The sequence below is a fragment of the Rhinopithecus roxellana genome, chromosome 8 (assembly GCF_007565055.1).
Source record: "Rhinopithecus roxellana isolate Shanxi Qingling chromosome 8, ASM756505v1, whole genome shotgun sequence".
Lineage (NCBI taxonomy): Eukaryota > Metazoa > Chordata > Mammalia > Primates > Cercopithecidae > Rhinopithecus > Rhinopithecus roxellana.
In genome coordinates, this window is record NC_044556.1 from 860055 (window position 1) to 869714 (window position 9660).

At 48.1% G+C, this 9660-nt stretch overlaps 1 pseudogene; it reads left to right on the forward strand.

Moving 5' to 3' along the window:
- The first annotated feature begins 208 nt into the window (after window positions 1–208).
- LOC104661134 lies at window positions 209–6018 on the forward strand (annotated as a pseudogene).
- Window positions 6019–9660: the final 3642 nt, after the last annotated feature.

Consider the following 9660-nt stretch of genomic DNA (forward strand, 5'->3'; position numbering starts at 1 on the left):
TGGTTACCAGGCAACTACAGGCCACTTGGCCATTGGATTTGGCTGGGGCTCTCTGGAATTTAGCTTTCAGTCCTTGTTTATTCATCCCAGAGTCCTCCCTTTACTGCCTTCACCCCAACCCTTCCTGTTCCTTTCCACTGTCCCTGGAGCTCCCTGAGCCTTCCCCTGGGCCTCAGGATCTCACCCTCCATCCTGTCTGCCTTGCAGAATGCTGCAGCTGAGCCCATCCTGGCTGGGCCTCGGTCCGGTGGCAGCATCACTATGGCTGCTCCTGCTGCTGGCTGGGGCCTCCTGGCTCCTGGCCCGCTTCCTGGCCTGGACCTGTGCCTTCTGTGACAACTGCCGCTGCCTCAAGTATTTCCCACAACCCCCAAACAGAAACGGTTTTGGGGTCACCAGGACCTGGTGAGTGTGGCAGCGGGATGACCCTGGGTATCAGAGTGAATGGACTTCCCAAAGGGCAGGAATGGGGCTGAAGGAGCTGGGTTTAGAGGGTGGCTGAGGTGTGGCCCGGCAGAGAAGAGAGGGAGGCGGCTCACTCATGCATTCCTCTCCTCACTCAGTCATGCTTTTCCTCACTCACTCATTCCTCTCTTCACTCACTCACTCTTTTCCTCACTCACTCATTCCTCTTCTCACTCACTCATTCTTCTCACTCACTCACTCTTCTCATCACTCACTCATTCCTGTCCTCACTCACTCATTCTTCTCCTCACTCACTAATTTCTGTCCACATTCACTCATTCTTCTCCTCACTCACTCATTCTTCTCCTCACTCACTCATTCCTCTACTCACTCACTCATTCCTCTGCTGTTCCTTCCCAATCCTTTCTCACTTCCTTGTCCTGTCACCCCAGCCTGTCCGAATCCTCTTCCTGCCTGTCTTCCCTACAATAGTACACCTCCAAGGGGCTCCTGCAGGGCTGTGAGGGTGCACAGAGCGGGGCTCTCCTGGCATTCCCACCTTCTCCACTCTGGACTTGAGACCTCCTGAGCCCACTACACAGGGGCTGCTCCCTGCCTGGCCCATTTGCTTGTGTCTGCCTATCTCTGTGCTGCTGCTTTCCCATGGGAATTAGCTCTAACTCCCTTCCCCTATGGAGAGACACAGCTGGGCCAGAAGAGGAGTACGGGCAGTCTCCCACCTCCCTCCCCTTCCAGGGGCAATGTGCTCTTTCCCACTAATATATCCCAATGAGCCCTCTAGCCCAACCTGGATATAATTTGGCCACTCCCTTCCCCTTTCAGAAGCCGTCCTTGACACCCCCAGACCTTGCCCTCCAACTTGGAACTGCCCTCCCCTTTGGGGAACGTGGCCTCTGTCTGCTCACTTACAAATGGCAGGATTGATGGGCGTGTCCACAGGTGCACAGGAGGTGCTAGCACAGAGCCTGGCATAAGGGAGGCTCTCCCATGTGGGAGCTGCCATCCTGATGGACTTTAGAGACACCTCTGCTCCCCTAGGGGCTGCTGAGAACGGAGGACCCTCAGCATACAGACCTTTCATCTGTGGGAGGAACCAGTGCCCGTGTGGACCAGCCAAGACACAAAAGGATGTGAGAACCAGCCCTAGGGATATGTCCTGAGGCCACACTGCTGCCCCAAACCTCCTCCCATGGGGACCTTCTCATATAGCAATCCCCAGACTGAAATCATTTCCAGGATGAGAAAACACATCCTCTTGAGCAGACAGCTTGTCTTCTCCCTCTGCCTTGGTGTTTACCCTCGGATCCTGGGACAGCCCCAAGAGAGAAGCAGAGGTCGGCAGAAATCCCCTGCAGCTGTTCAGAATCCAGACACGCTGCTCACTGCAGAGGCTGCACCACAGCCGGTGGCCGCAGGGGGACTTGCTGTGGCTCCTTCTGGGGAGGTGCATTATTCACGGTTCTCCTTAGAAACAGACAGGGTCTGTTTCTTCTTACCTCTAATGCATGTATGTATGGAGACAGAAAGAGACAGAGAGATGAGAATTTATTATGGGAATTGGATAATGTGATGATGGAGGCCAAGAAGTCCCATGATATACCATCTGCAAGTCAGAAACCAGGGACGCTGGTGGTGTAAATTCAGCCAGAGTCCAAAACAGCCTGAGAACCTGGAGTTCCAAGGGCAGGAGAAGATGGATGTCCCAGCTGCAGAAGAGAGAACAAATTCCTCCTTTCCTCTGCCTTTTTGTCCTGTTCATGCCCTCAATGGATTGGATGACATCCACCCACATTGGGAAGGGCGAATCTTCCTTCCTCAGTCTACCTTCAAATGCTAACCTCTCCTGAAACACCCACATAGACGCACACAGAAATAATGTTACACCGGATATCTGGGCATCCCTTAGCCCAGTCAAGTGGACACCTAGAATTAACCATCACAGGGGGTGACGGCCCCTGACTTGCTTTCAGATCACTGCTACAGAGGAAGGCTTGAAGAACTTGACCCAGATGTCGGCCACCTATCCCCAGGACTTTAGGATATGGCTGGGTCCTATCTTCCCCTTCATCGTTTTATGCCACCCTGACATCATCCGGCCTACCACCAATGCCTCCGGTACCCATGCAGAGCCTGGGGGGGTTGGTGCTGGGGACTTCCATCCAAGGGCTTCCAGCTTCTTCTCCCCTAAGCTTCTGTGAAGCCCCTGCAATTCCCAGTCCCCCCACCCCCCGCCCTCTCTTCTCCCTCCATTGAAAGAGGAAGAGGCATCTTCTGCTTTCCTTCATGTGTTCACCAACTTCCGTCTCAATGTCTTCTCCCTCCATTGCCATCTGACCCCCTGTCCTGGTGTTCTGGGAACCACTGGAGTCCCAAGAAGTCTCAATCCAGAGCCCTGTCCTGAAGGAACCTCCACACTTAAGGAGACGGATCTCAAGAGAGACAACCCCAAATTAATGGGGTCAGGAATGGGCAAGAGAGAGATGGGTGTGACAACCCAAAGGAGAACTGGGGGTCTGCTGGGGAAGGCTGGAAGGCTTCCTGGAGGAGGAATTGTTGAAGCTGGGTCTAGACCTATGGGTAGGAATTTTTTTAAGTGTGGGGTAGGATGATGCAATGAGGATCATTAGTATTTGGGGGCCCGGCCAGTCCTGGCACCAACCTTGTCTATCCCTCAACCCAGAGCAGTAGGAAGACTTGTGCCTGGTGGAGAATCTGGGCTGCTGTTCATGCGACGTCCACCTATGATGGGTCAGTCAGTTCCTTCTACCTCATCCTGTCACTCGTCCACCCTATGTTCACTGCTTTCCTCCTGTAGGCCTCGGGAATCTCCAGTAGGAGATCCCACACTAGCCTGTTGATCTTCCTTTATTCTCTGCTCTTCCTGTCTTTGGACAGACCAGGCTGAACAAGGGAAGGGGCAGCATCCCACAGAAACTATGGCTCTGACCCCAAAATGCTTAGTGACTCTGTGCAGGTCACCTGCTCTCCCTGGCTGCTGAGGTCTCTTTCACTTGTGAGTGATGGAACTTTGTGCACTATAAGCAAATAAAGGGACTCAAAGGAGTGTAAAGCCCAGAGAAAGTGGTCTTCAGGCATGGCTGGATCCAGGTGTCAATGAACAGCATCAGGATTTTGTCTCCTCTTAATTTCACTGTTTCTCTGCATCGCTTTTTCTTTTGAGGCAGCCCTTCCCTTATGGTGTCAACCATGGGTCTTGAAAGCTCAGTTCTTGTCAAAAAGCTCACCTTTCCCCAAGGGGTCCCATAAATAGCCTATGATTTCTATATTATAACTGGTTATATCTTGTATGCTTTACCTGGGATCATATGGAGAAGTTATCATGTGTGTGGCTCAGCTGTGGCCAAGGACACTTGAGGCATGTGCCAGACTTTCTGATTCTTCTCTGACACGTGGTTTGAAATTGTCTTTTCTCCTCCTTGTCATCTCTTGACCATGTTTGTGGCTTGTCCAGGGTCTGGGACCCATGGCCCCTTTGAGAATTGTCAGAGTTATTATTTTAGTCTTCCTAAGCCAGGTCTCAGAATCCATTGCAATCATGCTTGAAGAAAAGTCTTGGTTACACCTGGGACATGTCCAGGACATTTAATAAATCATATTTAAATCCTATCTGGGGCCTTTTGGGTACACAGAGGTCATGCCAGACTATCTTAGGTCCATGTCAGATGATGTGTCATTTAGGGCTCATCATGTATGTTGTGGCCATGTCAGGCATGTTAACATATGTTGGAGACATGATCCAGGTCCCAGGTCCATTTCAGGAGATGACAGAGAGTGCTGGGGCAGACAGGGTGTCCTAGGCTCCTTTAAAGGTATTTCGTAGAGTGTGGAGCTGTGCTTGTGTGTTGTAGAACATGTTGGGCTCAGTTCATTCACATGTTTGGGGCTTCACTAGCTTCAGGCTGATCTGGGATGGCCTCAGCTGTGACACCTGGACTTTCCCCCATGTGATTCTCTGCCTCCAGAAGGCACCCTGTTGTTCACATGGTAGAGACTGGGTTCCAAGAAACTGAGAGGAGGCTGCAATGTCTGTGGACATTGTCTCTGCAATGCTTCAAAGTGCAACCTGGTTTGGGTCTATTAGAGTTACTACGTCATCATTTCACCACACTGCATTGGCCAAAGAAAGTCAAATGTCCAGCACAGACTCAAAGAGGTGTAAAACAGAATCCATCTATTAATGAAAGCTGCCGAAAAATTACTGTGCAAAGGGTGTAAATGCAAGGAGAAGTGAAGAATTGGGGGTCAGGATTTTGTGATGTGCCTAGGATGTATCTTTGACTTGCAAGCTGATAAGTTAGCTTACTGTTAGTTACTGTTTCATGCATTCTAATAGAAGACATAAGACCCCTGGGTCAGAGACAAAGAGTAGTTGATTACTCAGGCACAGCAAGCAACATGTAAGTCTTGTTGGTTTATGTCCTTTTTCGGAGTCAACCTAAATTCCATGTGGGTGACACAGTGGGCCTTGCTGGTTGCCTTCTCATGCGGTACATTGCATGGCAGACAATGGGCATTAGGCTTAGGGAATCTGCTTTAATAGTGGCAGAGACAAGCCTGATGTTGGTCCAGGGGGAGTCACTCCCTTATCCCTCCAGGTTGTTCTCTGCAAACACAACTCTGATAAATGGCTCAAGTAAGAACATCATGGTCTTGCATTCTTGGCATACCTAGCAAGGATGCTCAGGGCTGAGGAAGAAGTGGCTCTTCCCACACAGGGATATTTTTGAAATGACTTTGTAACAATGGAGAAGAGTGAAGAGAACATTTACTCAGCACTCACCATAGACCTAAAGCCATGTCATGTCCCAATTCCATGATATCTGTGGTCCAATTTAATTTTAATAACTCTGTGAGGTTATGGTTATTTTTGCCCAATTGCAGATGATGAAACTGAGGGCGAGAGGGGTTAGGGAGCTGGAAACAGTTCGACCAGTCTCCAGCTAGGAAATATTCCAGAGCCATTGATTCCTCCCACCAGGGACCAAAGAGGAGGCAAGGGAGCTGCGGGGAAGCCCTTGGAGTGAGGGCTCTGGTAATGGTGAACAAGAGAGATCTAGAAGTGCAGAGTGGGTCTGAGTCTCTAGAAGAAGATCGGGTCTTCAGAGATTCTCTCAGGTAAGACTCGGGGGTCTCAGAGATAGTAAATTTGGGGGAGGGTTTTTCTTGCTTTCTTTTCAGGATGAAGATAGGAAGGCATTGTCAGATGAGGGTGTAAGAGCAGAGGCTGACACCTTCATGTTTACAGGTGAGGGTCCCACTGTGGGACTACAGTGAGGACAGGGGTCCTTTCATCTCAGGAATGTGGTGGGTGGACCCTGGATCACTCAATTCTGCCTATATTCCCCCTCCATCCATCCTCCCTGAGGGACTCAATGCGTGGACGTGGACGCTGTCCACCCTCTGGTGCCGAAGCAGCCCAGAGACCCAAGCCTGCCTGCTTCCCCTTCAGGCCATAACACCACAGCCAGTGGCCTCTCCTGGGTCCTATACAACCTCGCAAGGCACCCAGAATACCAGCAGCGCTGCTGGCAGGAGGTGCAAGAGCTTCTGAAGGACCATGAGCCTAACTAGATTGAATGATGACTGCAGGTTCTTCTGACCTGTTCCTGAGCCCATCATTGGCTCTGCTCCCCAATTGGGAAGGGGGAAAGTAGTTTTTGTCAATTCTTCTATTATTGCTTAGTAGTACTAGGAGCAGAGCCCAGAGGCAGAACTTGGGCTAGCAGGGGAAAGTTTTCAGGCTTTTAGGAGAGAGTACTAGCCTGCTGAGAGAACTAGTGACAATATGTTAAGGCAGAGGACGACACCTAAACACATTCAGTCAATGATTTTTCCCATCACTTCTTTCTTATTTTCTCTGAATTATCATTTTTTAAAACATCTTCATTTCCTGAATGTTTGCTCTTCTGTTCCCTAATTCTCACCCTCCAGTCCAGTCCAGGGGATCATAAAGGAGACTTGGGGGTAAAAGCCATCTATCTCTTTCTAGAACAACTGCATCATTCATCCATTCAGTCTTCATTCAGCAAACTCTTCCATGTGCCTTTCCAATGCCAGTTCTGTTCCCAGCACATTTCTGTGTTCTGGAGACCTGGAAAGAACCCTGTCCAGGGATGTGTTTTCCAGGCACTCCCATCCTAGCGGGAAGAGTCCCAGGTAGGACATTCCCAGTCCACATGGGCAAGGATAGTGTTGAGAACAAGAGAAGCAGACCAAGAATATAGGAAGTGTTTCACACCAGATGTGGTGGCCGGTGCCCGTGATACCAAGTACTAAGGAGGCTGAGATGGGAGGGTCACTTGAGGTCAAGTTTAAGATGAGCCTGGGCAATATAGAAAGAACCCATCTTCAAAAACGTAAAAACAAATAAATAAAGTATTCCAACTGAGATCCTGAATGATGATCGGTAGATCAGGAAAACCAAAAGAATCCACAGACCCTTTGCATGCAGTAGTGCTCTAGGTCAAAAAGACAGCCTTGGCAAAGACAGTATAATTGGATTTTTTGTAACACAAAGGATAATTGAGGGGATGGATACTCCATTTTACACGATGTGATTTTTACACATTGCAGGCCTGTATCAAATATCTGATGTACCCCATGAATACACACACTGACTATATACCCACAAAAATTAACAATAAAAACAGTTTAAAAAGCTAAGTACCACAAACTAGGTGACCTAAATAAAACATAAAGTTAGTCAGAGGTGGTGGTACACTCCTGTAATGCCAGCTACTCCTGAGGCAGGAGGATTCCTGGAGCCCAGGAGTTGGAGGCCAACCTGGGCAACATAAGGAGACACTGTTTCTAAAATTAAAAAATAAATTTGTTTGTTGTGTTCTGAAGGCCAGAAGCTCAAAATCAAAGTGTTGGCTGGATTTCTTCTCTCTGGAGACTTTGAGGGAGAATCTCTTTCATGCCCCTCTCCTGGCTCCCAGTGGCTACTGGCAATCTTTGACAATTCCTTGCTTTATAGATGTTATTACTCCAAAACTGCCTCTCTCTCTCTCCATATGGCCTTCTCTGTGTCTCTGTGTGTCTTCTTCCTTCCTTCTTCCTTTCCTTTCCTTTCCTTTCCTTTCCTTTCCTTTCCTCTCCTCTCCTCTCCTCTCCTCTCCTCTCCTCTCCTCTCCTCTCCTCTCCTTTCCTTTCCTTTCCTTTCCTTTCCTTTCCTTTCCTTTCCTTTCCTTTTCCCTCTCCTCCCCTCCCATTCCCTTCCCCTTCCTTTTCTTTCCTTCTTTTCCTTTCTTTCTTTTTCTTTCTTTCTTTTTTTTTTTTTCAGAGTCTTGCTCTGTAGCCCAGGCTGGAGTGCAGTGGTGTGATCTCGGCTCACTGCAACCTCCTCCACCTCCCGGGTCCCAGTTCAAGCAATTCTCCCGCCCCAGCCTCCCGAGTAGCTGGGATTACAGGCACTTGCCACCATGCCCAGCTAATTTTTGTATTTTCAGTAGAGACGGGATTTCACTCCCTTTCTAATGAGGGCACCTGTCATGAGTTTAGAGTGGTCCCTAATCCAGAATGGTTTCATGTCAAGATTGCAACTAATTATATCTGCAAAGACCATATGTCCAAATGATTTCACATTCCGAGGTTCTAAATGGACTTGAATTACTGGAGGGACTCCATACAACCTACCCTGCTTTAGTTCCCTTCCCTACAGTCCAAACCTTATACAACACCAGAAGGATCCTGTTGAACAAACCAGATTACATCCCACACACCCCCAGTTAGAACCCACCATGGCTCCCTAGTGCCCAAATGCCTCATTGAAACCTACAAGGCTCTATGCAGTCTCTGGTCCTTGTTAGTTTCTCTGCTGTCTTCTCTCAACTCCCTTCCCCTTTTTTTACCACCCTCTCTCCCCTTTCTTTCTTTCTTTCTTTCTTTTTTTTTTTTTTTTTTTTTTTTTTTTTTTTTTTTTTTTTGGTCATTTAAGAACTTTCATTGAATTCCTATTTTTCTTTTTTTTTCTTTTTTATTATACTTTAAGTTCTAGGGCACATGTGCACAATGTGCAGGTTTGTTACATATGTATACTTGTGCCATGTTGGTGTGCTGCACCCATTAACTCATCATTTACATTAGGTATATCTCCTAATGCAATCCCTCTCCCCTTCCCCCACCCCACAACAGGCCCCTGGTGTGTGATGTTCCCCTTCATGTGTCCAAGTGATCTCATTGTTCAATTCCCACCCATGAGTGAGAACATGCGGTGTTTGGTTTTCTGCTCTTGCGATAGTTTGTTGAGAATGATGGTTTCTAGCTGCATCCATGTCCCTACAAAGGACATGAACTCATCCTTTTTTATGGCTGCATAGTATTCCATGGTGTATATGTGCCACATTTTCTTAATCCAGTCTGTCATTGATGGACATTTGGGTTGGTTCCAAGTCTTTGCTATTGTAAATAGTGCCGCAATAAACATATGTGTGCATGTGTCTTTATAGCAGCATGATTTATAACCCTTTGGGTACATACCCAGTAATGGCATGACTGGGTCAAATGGTATTTCTAGTTCTAGATCCTTGAGGAATCGCCACACTGTCTTCCACAATGGTTGAGCTAGTTTACAGTCCCACCAACAGTGTAAAAGTGTTCCTATTTCTCCACATCCTCTCCAGCACCTGTTGGTTCCTGACTTTTTAATGATTGCCATTCTAACTGGTGTGAGATGGTATCTCATTGTGGTTTTGATTTGCATTTCTCTGATGGCGAGTGATGATGAGCATTTTTTCATGTGTCTGTTGGCTGCATAAATGTCTTCTTCTTTTTTTTTTTTTTTTTTTTTTTTTTTTTTTTTTTTTTTGAGACGGAGTCTTGCTCTGTCGCCCAGGCTGGAGTACAGTGGCCGGATCTCAGCTCACTGCAAGCTCCGCCTCCCGGGTTTACGCCATTCTCCTGCCTCAGCCTCCCGAGTAGCTGGGACTACAGGCGCCCGCCACCTCGCCCGGCTAATTTTTTTTATTTTTTAGTAGAGACGGGGTTTCACCGTGTTAGCCAGGATGGTCTCGATCTCCTGACCTCGTGATCCGCCCGTCTCGGCCTCCCAAAGTGCTGGGATTACAGGCTTGAGCCACCGCGCCCAGTTTTCTTTTGAGAAGTGTCTGTTCATATCCTTTGCTCACTTTTTGATGGGGTTGTTTTTTCTTGCAAATTTGTTTGAGTTCTTTGTAGGTTCTGGATATTAGCCCTCTGTCAGATGAGTAGATT